The following is a 25,314-nucleotide window of genomic DNA, read 5'->3' on the forward strand; positions in this document are numbered from 1 at the left end:
TTCATTTTGTCTCACTATGCATTTTTTTTTTTTTGGGGGGGGGGGATTGGTTTTTGTATGATGTTGAATTGAGCTTCTTTAATCTTGACCAGTGTTGTCAGATTTCTGAAGAGCATTCCGGAGGACAACTCCTGTCTTTCAGCACAGCCACAGAATTTCGTGGGCACAGGAGAGCACTTAGAATATTCCCCTTTCGTTGCACAGCAGCTTTGGGAAATAGTGGCTGCCTGGCTCTGAGATGAGGTAGAAAAGACTGGATACTGGGGCAAGTGTTAGCACCTCCACTGGTGTTTTTATGAAGCTAAGCGCACTGTCTCCCACGTAGACTTAGAATACAATCTGATGGCTCTAAAGGGCCATGGCTGCCCTTCCTGGGACTTCCTGGGAACCTTTAAAGCTTCTGTGGTTCCTGGAGTAGGTAGGTTGCCAAGTCTGTGCCTCATATGTCAGCACCAGTCTTTTCTGGGCCAACAAGGACACTTAGAATGTTTCCAGAAGCTCAGGCATGCTGTCTCTGTTCCTCCCTTCTGTTCAATGGCAATTCACTGGGTCCCTGGCTGACATAGAACATCCTGCAGAAGGTTGGGCTTGGGTGACTTCCTGGCCAGCCTTCCCAGGCAGCCATCTTTGAAAAACTTGAAGAGACTCACAGAGGCCATTCACTGGTATTTCATGACTGCAAGTGGGGTTTCTGGATCCTTGAGTTTACTTAGAATATTTGAATGGCTCTGGATGGCCAAGAAACCCTCCCTGGTCTTAGAAGCTGCCAAAAGCTATTACTGGGCCTCTGAAGAGACTTTTAAATTTTTCCAAGTACATTTGGGCATAGGAAACTTTTCCAGGTCTAGCTGAGCCAGCTCAGGTCGAGTCCTGAAAAACTGGTGGGTATTGGGGGATCTCATCTTACGAAAGAGCAATTGGTGGCAAAGCTGGGTCTCCAGGACAGCTGTGTATGTATATGTCTGTAGAACATGCCTTGTTGGACATCTTTGGTAACTGAACACCATTTGTGAATGGAAAAACTGTATTCATTGCTGTACAATAATGAAAAATCCATATTAATAAATGGCAGTAATAAAAATATTGATGGCTATTAACAGGAATAATGATCATCATGATACTAGTACTAATGGTTTTAATACTGATAATAATACTAACCCTATGGACTTGGGACATATAAGTTTTCCATAAGTGGATAATAGGCATAAATATTTGGCTGTGTAGGGTTATTTCAAGTCCCAAAAAGCAAGGATGAACATCTAGAACGAGAAGAAAAACAATCTGGAGGTTAGTATGTGCACACCTGTGGACTCCTGTGTTAACTTCTGGTGTTTCAGCCTAAGAGGGAATGTTAATATAACCCTGGTCCTGGAACACCATGCTGACCAACACCTACCAGCTTTCAGGAGATAAGACAGCTGGCTGATGGGGCAGGGATCCAGAGAAGGCACGGGTCCACACCTGCACATGTTGCCCAGTGGCAGAGTTCATGACAAGCAATAAGCCCCAGGACAATGTCATTCCCAGCTACCTGGCTGTCATCTGCTCTTTCATGGCTCCTCTATACTGGGACCTCTAGGCACTGGCATGTCCTCCAGAGGCTGCAGGAAGGCATGATACTCAGTACTCTCCCACCTGCAGGAGGGAAGAAAGATGGAAACAGCTAAATACCATGGCTTCTGGATTTTTTTTGGTGGGCATGGCATATTTTGCATTTGCTTTAATAATGCTGGAACCCAGTCAGTGGCTTGCAATACAGATCTAGATGACTCTGAACACCTGTAGAGATTTTGACAATTTCCAGAAGGTCACAAGTTCTTGGAGGACTTTTTCATGAGTTCTTCGACTGAAAAGGTGGTTCAAAGAGCTTCTATACTGACTTAGAAAATGTTGCAGAGGCCAGGTGCGGTGGCTTATGCCTGTAATCCCAGCACTTTGGGAGGCCAAGGCAGGCGGATCATGAGGTCAGGAGTTTGAGACCAGTCTGACTAACATGGTGAAACCCCCTCTCTACTAAAAATACAAAAATTAGCCGGGCATGGTGACACACACCCGTAATCCCAGCTACTCAGGAGGCTGAGGCAGGAGAATCGCTTGAACCTGGGAGTCGGAGGTTGCAGCGAGCCAAGATCAGGATTCCAGCCTGAGCGACGGAGCGAGACTCTATCTCAAAAAATAAATAAATAAGTAAATTAATTAATTAAATAAAAAGGAAGAAAAAAGAAAAGTTACAGACACTCTGGTGAACAGATAGGCCCTCTCCTGCCACTCCAGGTAAAAGTTTCTTGGCCACAAACCTGATTTAGCAATATCCCTTCATCTTAGGTAGGTAACAGAAAGCCATTCATGACCTATCCAAGCATGGAGAGGGGATTTGACTTAGAAAAGTTAGGTGGACTAGTTGGTGAAAGAAAGTGCATTCTGGGGCTCACAGGCCTACACATAGAGTTGCTATCACATAAAGCATATGTATGAATTCTTTCTGAGCCCATGGCAAGATGAGGGTGCACTTCATCAGTCTCCTATGCTGGTATGAATAAAAGAATAATTCAGGAAGCCAATTCTTCTACAGGACACCAGGCAGTACAGTAGGAGTCCTGGGGTTGCTGTGGTATTTATGTTTTAAGGTTGTCTTTTAATCATCTTCAGCAAATTCAACAGTCTTCAGGAACATAAAAAAATTATTCAACATTGCATAAAAACTACCACAAATATATCCATGATAAAGAACTGTACCAATATAATAATAACATTAATAACAATCATAATGGTGATGATATAAATGTCAATTTAATGAAGAGAGTAATAAAAAAGCAGATATTTAAGAACATACTCCTGTAAGCCTGTGGCAATATTCCCATACGAGCCCTCATGTTATTGATTAGATGGAGAAGCTTAGGGCTACATCTTGAAATATATTCTATGATGGCAAAGAAGAGTGGCAGTAGGGAGAATAATTCTGAGCCACATGAGAGCATGGGCAAAAGTGGAGATACCTGTGCCATGTGGAAATACATTACAAATGGACTATGGCAAAGGGTCTGGCCAGAGTCTTGCCTGACACAGGTCGTACAAAAGCCTTCAGTAGTTCACCCCAAGAAATAGCTGGTCCAGGCTGTAGATGAGAGGCACTGGGCAGACAGATCCACACCTGCCTCCTGAGTCTCAGAAGTCTGGTGTGCATCGAACATTAAGCCCCTAGCCTACTGAGACTTCACCTCCCAGCTGGTCTTCTACCATCTGATTCTTGAGCCCCATCACGTTAGTGTCATCTCCATACTGGAAATGCCAACAATGTCTGATGGAGGGTTTCACCCTGGGTACTTGGTACCAGCAATGTATGAAATACCAGAAGGGAGGCTCCAGGGCTTCCATAGAAGACACATTCTAAAGTTACTCAGGTGATCAAATGGTCATTTCAGAGATTTTCAGTAGAACTGCAGCATTTTGTCAATACCTGAGTGAATGCAGAAAATATCCAGAGGCACGGGCATTCTAGGAAGCTCCCTGTGTAAATCAAATACAAGGAATATCTACTTCTGGGCTCAAAAGCTAACTTAGAGAAAAAAAAAGTGAGATGCTGGCAGAAGGCAAATAACTCCACTTCAGTTCCCAAGAGAAAAATGGTTCTGTAGCCTCTGAGTTTATTTAGAAAAATTTTGGAGCCTCAGGAAGACCGAGTATATCATTCCTGATGTTTCCAGGACAGATTGGAGTGCTTAGGCCTTTGGGAATATTCTAAGTCCTCTCAGGTTTCCATGGGAGACTGTAACTCTACTCCTAGAGCTCACACCACACCCGAGCAAGCTCATTGTTTTCTAAATATTCCAAGGAAGCCCATCCAGGGTATGCCTGTATTGGTGAGTTTCACTTTGGACTGGCAGGAGAAGACTGAGAATGATACATCCTGAGTTCACTTGGTAAAGGTAGGGGAGCCAAGAAGTCCAGATCTGGAGAGCACCTGCAACACCAAATGGCAGAAGGACAGTAAGGAGGTAAAGTCAGCTATGGAGTTGGAGCTTCATGTTTACTGCATGTAGGATTCTGAGTTCCAGGACTGATGGGCTGGTGGGGATCAGAGACGTGTCTTCCTTGCAGGGAGCCAGGCCAAACCAGCCATCTGGTTGCACTACTGAAAGCTTTTGTGTACCCAGTGGTGGGTAGGACACAAATCACAGTCCCTTCACCTCTGGCTGGTAGTTCTTGATGAGAGAGTTTTGCACACAAATGTTCATATTAGCCCATGGTCTCCTGCGGCTTACTTTTCTTTCATCTCCTGTTTTTGATGTTTGCCATCATGGAACACATTTCATAGAGAAATTCTTTGACTCTGACTCCAAATTACACAAGGAGGACCCAATTTGTGAAGTCTTCATATATTTAGGGGAAGCTCCACATTAATTCTTGTATCCTTATGTTCATATTGTCACCAGTATTAAAATTCATACTATTTAGGTCATTGCGTTCATTATCATGATTATTAATTATTTTTCATTTATCATTTCTTTTTATTGGTTAATTTTTGTGGCAGCTGTTAGATAACAATCACTAGAGTTTCTCTATTCATGAAAGATGTCCAAGTTAATGGAGATAACTAGGACTGTTACTTTACAGGTATGTAAATACAGATAATCTTGGCTGAACTGTGGCTATATTGTCTGGTGTCCCTTTGAGGGTGAAGCCTCTTGTATTATTCTAAGTGACCTCTGGAGAAAGCAACTGTCTCATAATTGCAGGGACGACTTGAGAAGGCATCCTGACCCTATGCAGAAATGCAGAAACACTTCCATGATCTAAACAACCTATGTGAAGGCCTGAAAGCCAAAGCAAGATCCTCTTATTACAAAGCTGTCCAACAAAAAGTTTTCCAAGTAACACTGGAGGTCCATCAGTCACTCTTCCTGGTCTGGAAATGCCAGAAATGTCCTCCTTGGTCCTTCTGAGAGTCAAGATCTTTTCAAAATCACCTCAGGAGCCACAGAACCACTCCATCCTACCTGAAATTGCAGGATGACTCTTCTTTTGACCAGAGTCTCAAAAATATATTCGTTGATAATTTTGATTCCTGGGAGCCGCCATTGCTTGCAAAAGATGTGCCAGGGACTAGACATTTTCTGTCTCCTCACTTGTCCGGGGAAGACTGAAGTTTTACTGAAACACAGAGATGGGAATCTGACCCTCTGAGCAGCCTCAGGATTTTCTAAGTCTTCCAAGCAGAGTGGAAATACTGGTGAGGACCCATTGCACCCCCTGATGGTCTGGAATCACATAGGATGATGCTTTCAAACAACTCTAGGTGGAGATACATTTTCTGAGATATTCCAAGGAGGAGGGACACAATTTGACCAGATGTTAGAAGGACAGCTGAGCATTAAGTGCCTATGTAGTGTTTGCAGCTTAGTGTCCCATGCAGAAGGGGAATCTGGGCCCTGGTGTTAGAATTCAGTGTAATTCTGGGTTCCTGCTTTCCTTCCAGGAAATCCCACTTCCAGCTGGATGTCTGGATGAACTACTGAAAGCTGCTGAGTGTCCTGCAGCAGGTGAGCTGTGGCCAGAGCCCAAGGATGAAGGGGGCTCCCTCACTCTGTGACTGTGAAGAGGAAGCCTGAGGTGTAGCAGGCCCAGGCCCCAGAAGTATGGAAAAAATGAGGTAGGGAGGGAGGGGACCTCAGGAGAAGACTGAGGTCTACAGAATCCCAGGGTCAAGGGGATGGTGCGGTGTCCTGGCACTGTCCTTGATGTTCCAAGAGGGGTGAGAATCCATCTCCTGAGTAAAAACTTCACATGGGGTGAGGAGGGGAGAAGTGAACAGAGAGGAAGCAGGGAAGGCCAAGACAGCGACCAGCCTTACAGCAATTTTAACCAGAAATGGATGCAGACCCTGGACCCCATCACAGGAGTGCAGGCCTAGGACTGTCTCCAGGTGATGCATAGCTCCCTTGTCAGGTTAGTGGGTGCAGGGATTGTGATGTCTGCAGGGGTGTGGAAGGCTGGGCAAGGGGAGCAGCTTACTGGGCTGGACCAGAAATACTGAACATCTTTTCCATCAGTGAAATCCGCTTCTGGGTCAGAAAAAACTGCGAGTTCTAGAGGGGCAGGGCCTAGGAGGAGGTCAGGTCCTGAGCCTTCCTGGTTTGACCCCCTCCCACCCCCTGTGTTTCTGGGTCTGTCCTCACTTCCACCCAGCGGATCCTGAGTCTCTTCCTTTGAGTCCCTGTGAGTGTGTTGTGTGCAGTGGGGCCGGGCTGCTTCATCCACTGCACATTAAATGTTTCCAATACTTTCCGGCCAAAGCTTAAGAGTTGTCAGACCACTGACTTTGAATGTTGACCTGGTTCCTTGTGGAACAGAGTAATAGCTATTGAAGTTTAAAGTCACTTTCCTGCGTGGATGGTGAAGAGGCAGGCTGTTCAGGCATAACTGCCCTCAGGCCTGGAGGGCTGTGGAGGTCACCGTGGGCGGTGGATGGATCCGGAACCTCTGTGGCTCTAGACTTTCAACTATTTTCATTTTTTCTTTTGTAGTTTTTGTTTGTTGCTTGCTTTTTTACAATGGGAACTAGAATGTAAGATGCCAAACTCAGCCTGTGGGGAACATGGATTTTCACAACAGCAACCACAGAGCGTGGTTTCCATTTCTATTCCCTGTTCATGTGGGAGGCAGAGAAGGAAATCAGGTGCTCAGTTCCAGGGACATCACAGGACTAGGACATGTGCAGTGAGGGTGGAAGGCAGAGGCATTGCTTTAGGAGAATAAAATTACTGCATGCACACACATATGTATGTATATGGATGTATGTACACAAACATGCATATTTATAGGTTCTGTTCTCCCTCTCTCTATATAATTTTATTTCACACTTGATATGATTTCTAAATTTAAATACCTTTGAGACAAACGTGAATTGTGAAGGGATTTAAAAATGTCAGTGAAAAATGGAATTAACAATAAAAATATAAATATAAACTTTATTTCTCAATATAAGCTCTACTGAGGTCCAGACACTCCATTAAGGGATGATCCCAGCCATTCAGTCCATTGCTAAAGAACTGAGGGTAACGGGAATTTAACCGTGTCAATGCAGTCTTCTATTAGTAACTAAAGAAAAATGGGTGCCCTTTACAGTTATTTTAAGATTAGGGAAAAAAAGGTCAGAAGAAACCAAATCAGGACTGTAATGTTGATGCCTAATAATTTCCCATGAAAACTCTTGCAAAATTACCCATGTTTGATGAGAGGAAGGAGCAGAAGTGTTGTTGTGGTGCAGAGGGACTCTCTAGTGAAGCTTTACAGGGCGCTTTTCTGCAAAAGTATTTGCTAATTTTCTCTAAGAACTCTCCTAGTGAGCAGATGTTACGGTGCTTTGATCTTACAGAAAGTCAACCAGCAAAATGCCTTGAGCATCCCCAAAACCTCCATGGCTTTTGCTTTTGAGAAGTTTGCTTTTGCTTTGACTGGACCACTTCTACCTCTTGGTAGCCATTGCTCGAATTGTGCTTTGTCTTCAGGATCTTATTGATAAAACCAGTTTCACTCCCTGTTATAATTCTTCAAAATAATGCTTCAGGATCTTGATTCCGCTTGCTCAAAATAGTCACTAATAGCTCTGCTTTTGTCCACTGCTTATCTAGGCACAAGGGTATTTGGGACTCATCAAATGTAAAGTTTCTCAACTTTTACGTTATAGTCAGTATTGTGTAAGCTGAACCAATTGAGATGTCTGTGGTGTTGGCTATAATATCTCTTGTTAATTGTCAGTCCTCCTCAATTAGGGCATAGAAATGATTTTTTTTTCTCAAAAATTGGTATGGATGTCCCTCCTCTGTTGACTTCATCTTCAACATTGTATTATCTCTTCTTAGAATAAGGTATCCATTTGTAAATGACTGATTCTTCAGGTCATTTTTCCCATAGACTTTTCATAAAGAATAATTTATTTCACCATTTTTTGTACCCCAGCTTCACCGTAAATTTGATGTTTGTTCTTGCTTCAGGTTTGACAGAATTCATGTTGCTGCCATAGAGGGTCTCTTTTCAAACTGATGTCTTAAATCTTGTTCAGATATGTTAAAACAGGGCCAGGCATGGTAGCTCACACCTGTAATCCCTGCATTTTGGAAGGTTAGAAAAAATAAAGTTTTTTAAAACTTTATTTTATTTCATTTTAAGTTCTGGGATACATGTGCAGGATGTGCAGGTTTGTTACATAGGTAAATGTGTGCCATGGTGGTTTGCTGTACCTATCAACCCATCACCTAGGTATTCAGCCCACATGCATTAGCTATTTATCCTGATGCACTCCCTCCCCACTCACCCCAAGACAGACTCCAGTGTGTGTTGTTCCCCTCCCTGTGTCTGTGTTCTCTCATTGTTCATCTCCCACTTGTAAGTGAGAACATGTGTGTTTGGTTTTCTGTTCCTGCATTAGTTTGCTGAGAATAATGACTTCCAGCTTCATCCATGTCCCTGCAAAGGACATGATCTCATTCCTTTTTATGGCTGCATAGTATTCCATGGTGTATATGTATCATAGTTTCTGTATCCAGTCTATCATTGATGGGCATTTGGGTTGATTCTATGTCTTTGCTATTGTGAATAGTGCTGCAATGAACATACGCATGCATGTATCTTTATAATACAAGAATTTATATTCCTTTGGGTATATACCCAGTAATGGGATTGCTGGGTCAAATGGTATTTCTGATTCTAGATCTTTGAAAAATCACCACAGTCTTCCACAGTGGTTCAACTAACTTACATTCACACCAACAGTGTAAAAGTGTTCCTATTTCCCCACAGTCTCACCAGCATCTGTTGTTTTTTGACTTTTTAATAATCACCATTCTGACTGGCATGAGATGGTATCTCACTGTGGTTTTGATTTGTATTTCTCTAATGATCAGTAATGTTGGGCTTTTTTTTCATGTTTGTTGGCTGCATAAATGTCTTCTTTTGAGAAGTGTCTGTTCATGTCCTTTGCCCACTTTTGAAATTTTTAAATTTTTATTTTTTAAGACAGAGTCTTTCTCTGTCACTCAGGGTGGAGTTCAGTGGCACAATCTCGGGTCACTGCAACCTCTGCCTCCCAGATTCAGGTGATTTTTCTCTCTCAGGCTCCTGAGTAGTTGGGATTACAGGCCCGCACCACTACATCCGGCTAATTTATTGTATTTTCAGTAGAGACGTGGTTTCACCAGCATGGCCAGGCTGATCTTGAACTCCTGGCCTCAAGTTATCTGCCCACGTCACCCTCCCAAACTGCTGGGATTACAGGCATGAGCCACTGTACCCAGCTTTTGCCCACTTTTATATGGGGTTGGATTTTTTACAGTTTTCGGTTTTACATTTAAGTCTTTAATCCATTTTCAGTTCATTTTTGTATAAGGTATAAGGAAGGGGTACAGTTTCAGTTTTCTGCATATGTCTAGCCAGTTTTTCAAGCACTATTTATTATTAAATAGGGAATCCTTTCCCCATTGCTTGTTTTCATCAAAAATAAAATGGTTGTAGATGTGCAATCTTATTTCTGATATATCTATTCCATTCCATTGGTCTATGTGTCTGTTTTGTACCACTACCATGCTGTTGGGTTACTATAGCCTTGTAATATAGTTTGAAGTCAGGTAGCATGATGCCTCTAACTTTGTTATTTTAGCTTAGGATTGTCCTGGGTATATGTGCTCTTTTTTCATTCCACATGAATTTTGAAGTAGTTTTTTCTAATTTTGTAAAGAATGTCCATGGTAGTTTATGGGAATAACATTGAATCTATGAATTACTTTGGGAAGTATGGCATTTTCATGATATTGATTCTTCTTACCCATGAGCATGGAATGTTTTTCCATTTGTTTGCGTCCTCTCTTATTTCCTTGAGTAGTGGTTTGCAGTTCTCCTTGAAGAGGTCCTTCACTTGCCTTGTTAGCTGTATTCCTAGCTATTTTATACTCTTTGCAGCAATTGTAAATGGGAACTCATTTGTGATTTGGCTCTCTTCTTGTCTATTGTTGCTGTATAAGAATGCTTGTGATTTTTGCACACTGATTTTGTATCTTGAGACTTTACTGAAGTTGCTTATAAGCTTAAGAATCTTTTGGGCTGAGATGATGGGATTTTATAGATATAGGATCATGTCATCTGCAAACAAAGACAGTTCAACTTCCTCTTTTACTATTTGAATATGCTTTATTTCTTTCTCTTGCCTGATTGCCTTGGCCAGAACTTCCAGTACTATATTGAGTAGGAGTGGTGAGAGAGGGCATCCTTGCCTTGTGCCGAATTTCAAACGGAATGCTTCCAGCTTTTGAATATTCAATATGATATTGGCTGTGGGTTTGTCATAAATGGCTCTTATTATTTTGAGATATGTTCCATCAATACCTAGTTTCATGAGGTTTTTAACATAAAGGAATGTTGAATTTTATCAAAGATCTTTTCTGAGTCTACTGGAATAATTACGGGGTTTTTGTCTTTAGTTCTGTTTACATGGTGAATTACATTTATTGATTTGTGTATGTTGAAGCAGCCTTGCACCAAAGGGATGAAGCTGACTTGATCTTGGTGGATAAGCTTTTTGATATGTTGCTGGATTTGGTTTGCCACTATTATATCGAGAATTTTTGCATCAAAGTTTATTAGAAATATTAAACTAAAGTCTAGTAAATACATTGAAAATAATAACAGACTGATTAAAAGACTAAATAATATGAATCCTAAGCGTTCTCACAGCTGATTTATAGAGTAAAAGCATTGTCAAACCAAATGAGCTTGGCCAGAAACTGTATAGAGTCTGAGATGTTGTCTGAACTTCCAGTTACTCATTGTGAGGTGGAACTGCAGTAACTATATTTGGCGCAAAATTTCATGTTGATGGAAGCTGAGATGTCCTGCAGTCTCAGAGGGACAGAATTCTGGTGTATCTCCCTTTGGCCTATGAGGAATGAAGATTTGGGCTCTGAGGGTTTTGACAAAATTTATAAGATGTAAGACATGGGGACGTCTTTAGGCCATGAGGCAAGGCCTAGAGGTGTAAAAAAACAGCTTCTGACCCAGGGCTCATGAAGTCAGCATAGTGTCAGAGGCGATGGTGGAGTGAGCATAGTATGGTCTTTGGAACCATTCCTTCCCCCTATTTCTTCACATGCCAGGTATGCGAAACCAGGGGGCATCTCAGGCCTGATAAGCAGAGTCCTGAAGAGACAAAGGGGCAATCCTGAGGAAGAGACTTGACAGGGAGGAAGGAGCGACCATTTTCACTCCTGAGAAAATTCCTCCTCCCCAGTAAACCATAGGATTTTCCTTTGTCTCAGTGAGAGTTTTCCTGAGAGAAGAGAAAAGAGAGAGAAAGGGACTGCTGTGTTATCTGTTTCCACTGCCTGAAGTGATTCTGAAACGTTGGGGGACAGGAGAATTATCTTCAGAATCATGAGCAATCCAGATGCCACGGTTACACATAAGAGACTGGAAGTTCTTATCTCTGGGGGGTAGGCACTAGGCATTGATATTGGTTAAAGCTCATTCACTGATTACAAAGTGAGACAAATAAATACTCCGCTGCAAGATTTATTCATGACATTTTATTTCACATACAATTCACTTGTCTTCAGCGCAAAAAGCTCTTGGTTCCCTGCCTATGGACACACTGTAACTGGGTCTTCCAAATTCATTCTTCTGGATGTAAAAGAGGACATAGGCCTTTTGACTCAGGGGAGAAGTGATGCCAGAGGCAGTGACCTTGGCAGCATCCATTTTATACCACTGGCCTTCTTGAGTTTGACATAAGAGAAGTAGTGTCCGTTGTGACAACTCCACCCAGCGTGGACCAGCACAGCATAGAGGACATAGACAAGAGGTCCTGTGTTCTGCTGAGACATGTATGGCTGCATGTCAAGGCACTCAGGATATTGCACATTCTTGGCAAGTTTGTTGCCTGTGACATCGGAGAATCTCTTCAATACAAGGATGAGGACCTTGGCAGAAGTGTGTAAAGTTAACGTCTTGGAGGCAGGCGCCTTCTGGAGTCAAAGACCACAATGATAGGCATTCTCTCCATTGAGTTCTTCGGGCTTCACCAACTGTTCCAAAGCTTGCTTGACACTCTGAGCTGCCTGGATATCCAGGGCGATGTCCAGGTAAGGGTCAAAGGTGTCTGAAATCCCGTGGCAGTGGAGACACTTGATTTGAGATCTCCAGTACCCTCCAAATATTTGGTGGATGAGGGTGGTGTCCTTAGAGTGATGATCTACCTGCTTGTGCCTGGGAAGGCATGCCTTTTTCATGGCATCCACAGTGAACATGAGAAATTCATGGTCATCTTCCTGCTTGCCTCTATGGAAGCCAGCAGCCAATGCCTGTGAGGGCTGGATGACATGGCCAGGACAGTGGAGGGCCCGTGTTATGTGAGCTTGCATAGTACAGAGCATGCAGCACTTGTGACGATGACACGTTTGAGAGTGCTCCCGGGACAGCATGTAGTTGGAAAGGGGCGGTGTGTATGTCAGGCACTACAGGGAAGTGTTCACGTAGCAGGTATTTCCCATATTCTGGAGCCCAGCCCCCATCACAGCAGGTCTCCTGCTACTCAGAGGAAGCTTCTCCTTGGGAGCAAGCTGTCTTGCCACAGGAGCCAAATCATCACAGAGGTCGACGCGGGTCTCAGATGAGAGTGGTGACTTCTCAGGGAGAGAAGTCCGCTGGATTTCAGCAAAAGCTGCATCTGGCCGAAAAGATGTGAGTTTTGAAAAGTGGTTGAACTGCCACTCACCTCCCAAGTAGATTGAGTCGTCCACCATGTTGCCTGGAACAAGGATCACAAGGTTTTTCTGCTGGGACCGCAGGTTGCAGAAAGACGCTATCTCTTCCGAGAAAGTCTACAAATGACGAGCTCTCTGGCCGCATCAGCCCTTATATAACTCACCCCCACCAACCGCGAACACCCCACCCACCCATCAGGTGTGCGATAAACCAATCAAATATCACCACTCAATTAAGGAATGAGTCACACAGTGAGTCCCCTTGCATCGCTGGGAATTCAACAGACACAGCCCACATCATGACTTCTAGAACGCCTGAACCAAATTACTCCTCAGGCTGATAGGCACATATAATATGAGTGTAACCGGGTTGGGACAGTGGCCACACAGTTGCCTTATTTTAGGTAAAACAATGTCAGGGAAGAAATCTTTACCTATTAAACCGTGTGTGTGTGTGTGTGTGTGTTTGTGTGTGTTTGTGTGCTGGGATGTACTTCCAAGTATGTGCTTTTGGCAGCTACCATCATCCTCTCAGCAATGGAAGGACAAGAAGTTGGAAGTGCGCTTTCTGACCTGAGAATAGTCAATGAAGTAAAGTAATTAGCACAGCGTAGTTTTTTCCATAATAAGAAAGGAGAGATCCCTGAAATCAAACAGACCTTCCAGCAATAACCTTTCCACGTTCAGCTGATTGATTCTCTATCCGAGTGAAATTACCTGCCAGTGGAGAACAAGACAAGTCTTTGCGTGAAATGCTCTTGTGGAAGCTAGATTGCCAAATAATAAAGCATCAAATGGTAGAACCATGCACTGAAGTTTGAAGAGATACTCAGTGCACAAAGTAGACTGTGAAAGACTTTGGGGAAATCATGCAATCACCGAGAGACTAATTGATGACATTCCCCAAATTTATGTGTGCCAGAAAAGAGAGATGGTCATGACATTGTATAGTGAGTGGTTTCGGACGTGCGACGGCAGTTTAAGAAAACATGAAACAAAAAACTTGAGAAATCAGAAGGTATCCCAACTATAACCTTTTGTTTATTAAAGAATTGATGAAAATAAAACAACGTATCTCACAGCATGGGTGATACTATTTCCATACGTATGTGATAATGGATCAACATTTCATAGAGATGACATAGAAAGTTCTAATTTTGACAAAAGCAAACAACGAAAATTACACCGTAGAAAAGCCCGGCTGACCGGAGTGAGGCCCTGTCTCAAGAAGAAAACATCAGAGAGATTTAAAAGCAGGGAGTGAAACAGAGGATAGCATAACATTGTTAATACTGGCCCTTGTTTCCGTGGGAAAAGGCAAAAATAAGCCGTGTATCTCCTGGATTCTCGCATCAATTGTTCAGGATCTGAGATGTTGCTTCCATTTCCAGTCACGCATTGTATGGTGGAATTGCAGTTAGCACACTTGGTGCAAAAATTTTAATGCTGAGGAAAGCGGACATGTTCCCTGAACTAAGAGGGACAGAATTTGGGTGTGTCTTCAGGCTCTCTGGCTTACCAGGAATGAAGATCATGGCTCTAGGGATTTTCCCAAAATGTCTTAGACAGTAAGCAACAGGGCAGAATTGAGGCCTGGCGCCAAGGCCTACAGGTATAAAGAAACAGCCCTGGCTTCAGGGCCCATGAAATTAGGATGATTTTAAGGAGGATGATGGAATGAGAGGACTGTGACCTTTGGCCCCATTTCTTTCCTTTGTCTTTTCATGGGCTAAGTGTGCTCCATCAGAAGGCTTTCTGTGCTTGATGTAAAGTGTCCTGGGGGAAGAAAGGAGCACTGCTTAGAAAGATGCTCCACAGGGAGAAAGGAGCCACCATTTTCAGGAGAATGATCCCCAGAAGCATGAACAATCCAGATGCCGTGACTTCACCCAGGGTGTTGGAGGGTCTTATCTCTTTAACTGGTACCTAGCCATTGGTGTCCTTTAATGCTCATAACTGCTTTTGAGGTGAGCCAAATTGATATCCTGCCTGCGTGTCATGCTCATTGCACTGTAATTCACACACATGTCACACAGAAACCCTCTGAATAAGCACATTTTTGTTCTTGAACAATGTTGCACCCAAGATTCTGTGATTCTGCGGAGCCCTGAGTTCTGTCCTGGACATCTCTACTCTTGGGTTGGTCAACTTTGATCTCTGTACCTAATGAGAAATGGACTATGAAATCTAATCAGCAAATATACAAAAGTAAGAGGCCATTCTCCACAATTGTTTCTCTCCGGTATGTCATCTTTGATAACTGTACCTAACAAGAAATGAATATATAATGATTCCAAATCAAAGAATCTCTTGGTTTTTCGGCATTTTAATTAATTCTGTTAACGTTTAAATAGAGTTTAAAACCCGAGATTTGGCATGAAATCTAATCGTCAAATACACAAAAGGAAGGGGCCATTCTTCAAAATCTTTTCCACTGAAAGACCACCACTGATAAACAAGTCTCGTTGCATTACAGGGATCCTGCTTCCAAGATGCAGCTTTCGCAGCTGTATGATTGACCCAGAATCTCCTCTAATGCCATTTTTTTACACCCAAAATGAGATTTATTTCAGGACTTTCTGATTTTATTTTAGTTGAATACACCCACTCTTGTGTTTCAATTTGTTTCAAACACCTTTAAATAATTAAGTATCTTGCTGCATCAGCCCTTATATAACTACTGTCCACCCACCGAGACCATTACATTTATCCATCAATTACCCTTTTTACTAATGAAATATCAGGATCCAATTAAGTTTTTTGTCTTAGGTTGTATCCTCTTGCATTCCTCAGAGAATTTAATGGGCACAGCTTACATTGTGATTATGGAAGAGTTGAAGCAGATTTACTTGTCAGTATTATGGGCAAATATGATAGTAGTGGAACCAGGTTAGGATAGTGGCTAAACATTTGCCTTATTTCATGTAAAACAATGCTAGCTAACAATTGTGTACATTTTAAACAGTTTGTGTGTATGTGTGTATTTGTGTGTTTGTTTCTGGATGTGTGTGTATACATTGAGAAGTACTTCCAAGCATGTGCATCTGTGGGATAAGATCATTCTTTCAGTGACTAAATGACAAGAAGTTATAACTACACTTTCTGACTTGAGAATTTGCAGCAATGTTGTGTAATTAACACAGCATATTCTTTGTCTTAATTAAGATGGAGAGATCAATGGAGTCAAATAGACATTCCAGAGATAACCTTCCCATTTTTAGCCAGTTGATTCCATATCATGTTGTAATGATCTGGCATTGGAGAGAAGACAAGTCTTTGCGTGAAATGGTCTTGTGGAAGCAAGATATGCAAACAATAAAGCATCAAATGGGACTGTTCCCTTCAATAGTGAATGTGGAAATATTCACTTAAGTTTGATGAAATTCTCAATGCCCAAAATAGATTGTGAAACACTTTCAAGAAAATATGCTATAACCCAGAGACTAATTGATGACATACACCGAAGTTATGACTGCAAGAAAAGAGAAATATTCATGGCATTTTTAATCCAAGGGTTTCTTGTATATGACAGCATTTTTTAAAAAGTCAAAATCAGAAAAGCTTCACAAATTGGAAGATATCTAAGCTAACACCTTTTGTTTCTTAAAGGAACGATGAAAATAATTGCAATGTAACACACGGCATGTGAGATAATGTTTCAATACATATCTAAAAATGCCTTAAAATTCAATAGAAATAAAATAACAACTTCTAAAACTTGACAAAAGGAAACAACAAAAATTACACACTGGAAAACCTGGCTGACTGGAGTGACATCCTGTCTCAAGAAGGAACAGACAAACACACAAACAAGCAAAGGATTCTAAAAGCAGGGAATCAAACAGATACTTGTACACCATTCTTCCTACTAGCACTCTTCATGGTAGGAAAAGGCAAAAACAACCCAAATGTGTGGCGAATTACTTCATCAGTTTTTTAGGATCTGAAATACTGCCTCAATTTTCAGTTACTCATTGTGGGGAGAACCTGCAGTTACCACATTTGTTCCAAAATTTTATGCTGATGAAGGTAAACCTGTCCCACATTCTCAGAGGGACAGAATTCTGGTGTTTCTCCAGGTTCCTTTGCTTACCAGGAATGAAGATCCAAGCTCTATAGACGTTTTTCAAAAGTATGTACATACGTATGTATGTATGTATGCATGTATGTATGTATTTCCTCTTTTTAAATTTAAAAAATACACGATACATGCACAGAACGAGCAGCTTTGTTATATAGGTATCCTTTGCTATGGTGGTTCATTGCACCTATTGACTTATCCTGTAAGATTCCTTCCCTCACCCCCAGCCCCCAACGGGCCGTGTTGTGTGTCGTTCCTCTCACTGTGTCCTTCTTTCCTCAATGTTCAACTTTCACTTATTAGTGAGAACATGCGGTATTTGTTTTTTTTTTTTTTGTTCCTGTGTTAGTTTGCTCAGTATGATGGCTTCCAGCTTCATCCATGTGCCTGCAAAAGACATGATCTCATTCCTTTTTATGACTGCATAGTATTTTTTGGTGTATATGTACCACATTTTCTTTATCCAGTCTAGCACTAAAGGGCATTTGGGTTGGTTTCATGTCTTTCCTATTGTATATAGTGCTGCAATAAACATACGTGTGCATGTGTCTTTATAGTGGAATGATTTATATTCCTTTGGGTACATAGCCAGTAATGGGATTGCTGGGTCAAATGGTATTTCTGGTTCTAGATCCTTGAGGAATCGCCATACTGTCTTCCACAATGGTTGAACTAATTTACAGTTTCACCAACAGTGTAAAAGCGTTCCTCTTTCTTCTCAGCCTCACCAGCATCTATTGTCTCTTAATTTTTTAATAATCACCATTCTGACGGGTGTGAGATGGTATCTCACGGTAGTTTTGATTTTCATTTCTCTGATGATCAGTGTTGTTGAGCTTTTTAAAAATATATTTGTTGGTTGCATAAATGTCTTCTTTTCATAAGTTTCTGTTCATATCTTTTGCTCACTTTTGAAGGGGTTGTTTGTTTTTTTGCTTGTAAATATGTTTAAGTTCCTTGTCAACTTTGGTTATTAGACCTTTGTCAGATGGGCAGATTGCAACAATTTTCTCCCATTCTGTAGGTTGCTTTTTCATGCTGATGATAGTTTCTTTGCTGTGCAGAAGGTCTTTAGTTTAATTAGATCCAATTTGTCAATTTTGGCTTTTGTTGCAATTGCTTTTGGCATTTTTGTCATGAAGTCTTTGCCCATGCCTATGTCCTGAATGGTATTGCTTAAGTTTTCTTCTAGGGTTTTTATGGTTTTGGATTTCACATTTAAGTCTTTAATCCATCTTGAGTTAATTTTTGTATAAGGTGTAAGGAAGGGGTCCAGTTTTGGTTTTCTGCCTATGGCAAGCCAGTTTTCCCAGCAGCATTTACTGAACAGGAGATCCTTTCTCCCTTGCCTGTTTTTGTCAGGTTTGTCAAAGATCAGATGGTCGTAGATGTGTGGTGTTATTTCTGAGGTCTTTGTTCTGCTCCATTGGTCTATATGTCTGTTTTGGCAGCAGTAGCATGCTATTTTGGTTACTGTAGCCTTCTAGTATGGTTTGAAGTTAGGTAGCGTAATGCCTCCAGCTTTGTTATTTTTACTTACAATTGTCTTGGCTACACGGGGTATTCTTTGATTTCATATGAAATTTAAAATAGTTCTTTCTAATTCTGTGAAAAATGTCAATGGTAGCTTGATGGGTATAGCATTGAATCTATAAATTAGTTTGGGCAGTATGGCCATTTTCACAATATTGATTCTTCCTATTCATGAGGATGGAATGTTTTTCCATTCGTTTGTGTCCTCTCTTATTTCCTTGAGCAGTGGTTTGCAGTTGTCCTTGAAGAGGTCATTCACATCCCTTGTACTCCTAGCTGTATCCCTAGGTATTTTATTCTCTTTGTAGCAATTGTGAATGGGAGTTCATTCTTGATTTGGCTCTCTGCTTGACTATTGTTGATGTGAAGGAATGCTTGTGATTTTTGCACAATGATTTAATATCTTGAGACCTTGGTGAAGTTGCTTATCAGTTCAAGAAGTTTTTGAATTGATATGATGGAGTTTTCTAAATATAAAGTCATGTCATCTGCAAACAGAGACAACTTCACTTTCTCTCTTCCTATTTGAATACCCTTTATTTCTTTCTCTTGCCTGATAGCCCTGGTGAGAACTTCCAATACTATGTTGAATAGAAGTGGTTACAGAGGACATCCTTGTCTTGTACCAGTTTTCAAAGGGAATGCTTCCAGCTTTTGCCTATTCAATATGATGTTGGCTGTGGGTTTGTTATAAATAGCTCTTATTATTTTGCAATATGTTCCATCGGTACCTAGTTTATTGAGAGTTTTAACATGAAGGGATGCTGAATTTTATCAAAGGCATTTTTGCATCTATTGAAATAATTGTCTGGTTTTTGTCTTTGGTTCTGTTTATGTGATCAATTATATTTATTCATTTGTGTATGTTGAACCAGCCTTTCGTCCCAAAGATGCAGCCGACTTGATTGTGGTGGATAAGCTTTTTGATGTGCTGCTGGATTCTGTTTGCTAGTATTCTATTAAGAATTTTTGCATTGATATTCATCAGGGATATTGGCCTGGATTGAGCAGGTATGTGTGTGTGTGTGTTTCTACCTTGGTTTGCCAGTAGGTTGATGTGTGAGTATGTGTGACTTTGTGTGTGTGTGTGTGTGTGTGTGTGTGTGTGTGTGAATGTGCGATAGAGAGCCAAACTAGAGCAGAGGAGGTTCCCTGGCCTGCCATGACATTAAATGTTCTGAATTCAAGATACCAAGAGAGGCATGAGACCCACAGTTGAAACTTCATGATGTGGTCAGGTTTCAGGGGTTTCTGGTAGCTTCCAGTGGGCATGTCTCAGGCTTGCTCCCACTGACAATCCATGTCTTCTTTCTAAATGGGAGATGGCTCTGTATGGAGAACAGGCAACTGAGAGCATGATGTAAGGGTTCCACCTCATACTCACTAGGAAAGAAAACAGTTTTCATAATCTCTCACTCCATTCCCGTTGTAAATCTATAGACACAGGGGTCAGTTACCTGAAATGTTAGCATAGGTAAAGTCCTCAGACCAAATTAGATGTCCTACCTTCTCATGTGGATCAGATCCTAAAAATACAACTGCTTCCTGTGGTCATTATCTTTTATCACAGGCCGTTTCCAATCCAGAGGAAGACCTTCTAGAAGAAGTGATGGGTGGGAGAGTGCTGACATACTATGTGAAGCTACTATTTGGAGTTGGACACGAGTGCATGTGACCTTGTGCCACAGCGGGAATGTGAGCTGGATGACAAATGGAGATTTGGACTTGTGATAATTGGCCTCTGTGTCATTGTGTGGAAGACTGACTGGTCCCTTTATTTCCTGTAGCTTGACTACCACACAAATTAATCCACTCAAATGTTGGCAAGTGGAGCAGAGTCCCAGGACAGGTAAGGCACTTTCCCTGCTTTTTCTTAAGATCAATCCCCATGCCTAGAAATTAAAGTCACATCCCACACAATCATTAAAGTAGAGAATACATTCTGCAGGATGAGTGAAAAGGCATTTATGATTCTTGGGGGCAGATGTTCTACAGTTGCCTGTGCTAGTTCATGTCTTTCTGCAGATCACATTCTTAACCTCTAGAGAGTCTTGCAGGACCAGAGCCTTACCTTTCCCAGTCTGCAATCTCTACAGGTACAGAAACACCCCCAGTTCAAGGATCTTCACACCTGGATTTAGGCCTACACCTGCAACTACCCCAGGTAAGTTTCCTTGTTCTTCAATGGCAAAGTTTGGACAATGCTGTTCAAACTCCAGGCAACAAGCAACATCTAGGGAATGTGCTTTTAGGTAGGGTCAGCATAATATCCCAGTCTGGGAGACATTTTTATTTTAAAGTTGTAGAGGGTGATGCTGCTGGCGGCTCCCTCCCAATCAGCACCATTTGCAGCCTCTTTTGAAGACAGAGAACTGAGGGCTGTCCTTCGAATGGAGCAGTGTGATTCCAAAAAAAGAGATGCTCCTTGTGGTCCTGGGACCAGGGATAGGACTCCAGTTGAGCCTGGTGGAAGAGGTCCTCATCCTAGCCCAATGGAGAGCCATGCAGCTGAGCTTGGGCGATGTGGTCCATGTGGTTGTTTCTGAGTGTGTCCTGAGGTTGCTGGATGGCTTGCAGTTCCCTATGCAGATCCAATGCATCTTTTGCTTTTTTGCTTCTACAACCTGGAATTTATATGTTCAAGATGGAGCCATCTCAGCCATGACAACAGAGAATGTACCACTCTCATGTGAGGAAGAGGGGTAGGCAGTGCTCCTGTATCACCAGCCCTTAATGAGACCCTGAGGAAACCACATCATGGAGATCAGCCCTTCTCTCCTGTAAGGAACTCATCCTATGAAAGAGCAATTGGTGGCTGCAAGAGCTGTCTCTGGGACAGCTGTTCATGTCTATATCTGCAGGGTAACCCTCATAGTCATATGTAGTCATATCCATAGTCATATCTGGAGTCAGTCTCCAGTTTGACTGAGTGAATGGAGAAACTAAACATTTATTACTGAATAATAACATTAATAAACCATCTTAATGATAGTAATAATAAACATATTGATGAGTATTAACAGGAATGATGATGATTATTATGATACTGATATCCATAATTAATAATTTTAATATTGATAATACTACTAACCCTGTGGACTTGGGACCTAAAGAGCAGTTTCCCCTGACAATTATCCCGTATTTGGCCACATGGGGTAATATTGAGTTCCAGAAGGCAAAGATTAACATTCAGAAAAATAGGAAAAACAACCTGCAGGTAGGCGTGTGCACACATGGGGACTCTTATGGATAAATACTAAAGTGACTCTTGTTCTGGATCTCCATGCTAACAAACATGCACCAGCTTTCAGGAGGTAGGACAGCTGGCTGATGGGGCAAGGCTTCTTGAAGACATGGCAGCAGTCAGAAATCACACATGCTGCCCAGCAGCAGAGCTCATGACAAGCAGTAAACCCCAGTGAAAGGACCTGGCTGCCCTTCTGCCATCTGCTCTCCCATGGCCTCTCTTGACTGGTACATCTAGGCACTGGAGTAACCTTCACTGGCTATAGGAGGGCATAATCCTCAGTATTCTCCCACCTGCAAGAAAGACAAAAATTACCTGAATACCATGGCTTCTGGGTATCCTTAGTGGGCTTAGCGTATTTTGCGTTTGCTTTAACAGGCCAGTTATCCAGGCAGTGACTTTCTGTACAGCTACAGTCACCTCTGGACAACTGCGGAGACTTTAAAAATTTCCAGAAGGTCAGGAATTTTTGGAGACCTTTCTTATGGCTACGTTGCCTGCAAAGGTGAATCAATAAGCTTCTGAACTGACTTAGAAAATGTTGCAGAGACTCTTGTGAACAGATAGACCCTCTTCTGCCACTCCAGATAGATGTATCTGGGTCACACACACCTGATTTAACAACATCTCATTATCTCAGGTGGGCAACAGACAGCAATTTAGGACCTATCCCAGTGTGGATGAGAGATATTGAGTTGGCTTAGAAAAATGTTAGATAGACTAGATGGGGCAAGAAAGCCCATTCTGGGGCTCAAAAGCCTGCACATAGAGTTGCTGGCACATAAAGGGTATGTATAAATTCTTTCTCAGCCCATGAGATCAGGATGAACTTCATCAGTATACCATGCTGGTATGAAGAGATTATTGCCTCCAAAGGGACTCAGAATATTTCAGGGAACCTGTATTAGTCCATTTTTACACTGTTGTAAAGACACTACCCCACACTGGGTAATTTACAAAGGGAAGATGTTTAATTAATTCACAGTTCTGCATCGCTGGGGAGGCCTCAGGAAACTTACAGTCATGGTGGAAGGCAAGACAGAAGCAGGCACCTTTTTTCACAAGGTGGCAGGAGAGAGAAGTGAGTGCACAGAAAAAAAAACCTCCTACTTTTAAAACCATCAGATCTCCTAAGAATTCACTCACTATCATGAGGATAGCATGAAGTAAACTTCTTCGACACATGGTGATTACAGGTCCCTCTGTCGATGTGTGGGGATAATAATTTGAGATGAGGTTTGGGTGGGGACACAGAGCCAAGCCATATTATTCTGCTCCTGGCACCTCCCAAATCTCATGTCTTTTATATATATTTCAAAACCAATCATGCTTTCCCAACAGTCCCCCAAAGTCTTAACTGATTCCAGCAAAACTCAAAACTCCAAGTCCAAAGTCTTATTTGAGACAAGTGCCTTCTGCCTATCAGCCTATAAAATTAAAAAAAAAAGTTAGTTACATCCACAATGGGGACCTCATGACCCTGACCAGTGCCCTATCCTACTGTGGCTCAACTGATTTCCAAGATGCAAGACAAAGTCCTTTTTACTCTTTCCTCTAATCTCCTCTAGCAGAAGGAAGCGGTCTTTTTTGGAGCTGCAAGCTGTGCTGCCTGGGGTTGGGGGAGTGGTAATGCAAGTACTCCTTTAGCTGTCCTGGCTGGTGTCTCAGTAGGTTTTATGGCCACTCACCTCAGTACACTGGCTCTGAGTACAGTACTATTGTGTCTGCAGTAGTGTATGAGATGGAAAATAAGTCTCCATTCTCCAAGACTCTTCTTGAGCATCAAGTCTGCCTGATTGTTGAGATATAGCTACAGACTTTCCTCGCTGAGCCTAGCATGCACATGTTCCTCTGCTGGAAAAAAAACAAAAACAAACAAACCACCAAACAACTTCCCACAATTGGAATGTTCTGGGACTCAAGGCCATCTAGATTATTTTGTCCCCAGGGTGCTCCCTTGGTGTGGTGTGCTTCCTCTTTCCTCAGAGTAGGAGGCCCTGAAATTCTGATTACTGCATATGCTGCTGCTGCTTCTCTGGGTCTAGCTACCCAGTGGGGCTGCTGCACACCAGGCTGGTGCTCAAGAATGTCTGCAATGGATCCAGTGATATAATCTGTCCTCAAGTCTCACAGCAGTGTGTATCAGCAGCTGATCAGATGGGGATGGCAGGGGAGTGATGTAGACTCTGAAAGATTCCTTGGTTATAAATAGTCCTAGTGTGTTGTGTATTGGATTTCTCAAATGCCAGTTGTAGTAATAATGAACTCATCACATGGACAGACTCAGGGCCTCCTGCTTAGCCAGAATGATGCAAGCAATGGTAACAGTTGTGGTCACTCACAACTTTTCTCCTTCCTGGGTGCTATGTTATTCTACCTGCAGATGCTGTAAGGGACTGTCAGTAGGCCTTCAGCCAGGAGGTGGTGCTTCCAAAAGACTGCCAGCTGTGGTGGTAGTGGTGAGATTTGGACTTGCCTTATGTTACCCATGGGAGGCACTCTGGTGTCTCAGGAAATAGGTGGAGCCAAAGAGCTTCTAAAAGTTTCTTCTGTTATTTGTGTTAATCTACCAGGGTAGGTGGTTGAGCAAAGCCAGGTGGGAACTAGGTCAGGTAAGGTGATGCTCTGGCTCTCTATGTGTGGGACAAGCAGTGGCTCCAGTGGGAATTGGAAGGCAGTTCTTGGGCCACTGGAGTAATTTTCCAGAGAGAAGTGAAACTGTCTCTGCCTCTGTACAAGGAGAGTCTATGTGAAGAATGGGGAGTAGCAGCTTGGTAGTAAGCCCCATCCAGCTCCCACACACTTGGCAAGGCAGGTCTCACACCCATAGTGTTCCACTGGGAGTAGCTAGCTAAGTTTCAAGAAGTCTGAGCTCAGAACTCAAAACTGACCCATACCATAAGCCTCTCCTATGGAGACAGCAACTGCAACCTTCAGGCCACACCCTTCCTGATCCACCTACAGAGCAGGGTCCCCCAGCTCCTGTGCTTGCTGCTGCAGCACACTTCCCACTCACCTCTCAGTTCTGGCCTGGGGAGTTTGTCCCCAGTCAAGATTATATCACACATTTCAGTTGGGAGGTTGTCTCAACCTGTGACCACCATCTGAGTTAGCTGGCAGACTTCTAGGAGGTCCTGTCTGAGGTAGAATCAGAAATGGCTTCCCTCCATTCTACCAGAAACTGGGAATGTGCTGGAGATTCAAAGCACATCCCAATGCCACTCCTCATATACTCACCACTCTTCCCTAAATCAGCCCCAGCGCTGAGTAGGGTTAAGGCCTTCCCTCACGGCCTGGATTGATAGGTTTCCCAGTGGAAGTGTATATCTTAGAGTCAGTTTACCCTCCTGTCACACCCTGGAAACTTACAATTTTCTGCCTAGCTTATGGTGTAAGCTGCATCCTGCTGTTTCTTTCAAATGGTCTGTGGCTTATTTCAATTTTCCCGTTAAATTCCTGTGTAGCTTCTTGAAAGAAAGTTCACAGTGTGAGTCTCTACACACCATTTTGTCTTTCCAAGTGCAAGAGGCAGACTAACAATGCCTTCAGTCCACCATCTTGGAAAACAAAAGTAACAGTTTTCTCATTTTTAAAAGTTTTGTTAAGATCTGTTAATGATTCACAAAGAAATAGTACTTGGGTATATTTGAAATTAGTATTTATTCATTTATGTTGATAAGTGAAAATGCAAGATGGTTATCAAG

The 25,314-nt window shown here is 42.3% G+C and overlaps 1 protein-coding gene across 12 annotated transcripts in view; it reads left to right on the forward strand.

Moving 5' to 3' along the window:
* LOC117974331 (putative glycosyltransferase ALG1L2) overlaps positions 1–25,314 on the forward strand; it is a 61,975-nt gene that overhangs the window by 736 nt on the left and 35,925 nt on the right. For 4 of the 12 annotated variants that reach the window (XR_010108797.1, XR_010108796.1, XM_063592972.1 and 1 more), the window contains exons 2-3: positions 5,477–5,540; positions 19,934–20,212. The gene's annotated coding sequence lies outside the window, so the exon portion shown is untranslated. Of the gene's footprint in view, positions 1–4,619; positions 5,231–5,476; positions 5,651–19,933; positions 20,213–25,314 lie in introns of those variants that run through there. The other 8 variants (XR_010108795.1, XM_057299371.2, XM_055095348.2 and 5 more) reach the window with 6 other exon arrangements.

The sequence above is a fragment of the Pan paniscus genome, chromosome 10 (assembly GCF_029289425.2).
Source record: "Pan paniscus chromosome 10, NHGRI_mPanPan1-v2.0_pri, whole genome shotgun sequence".
NCBI lineage: Eukaryota > Metazoa > Chordata > Mammalia > Primates > Hominidae > Pan > Pan paniscus.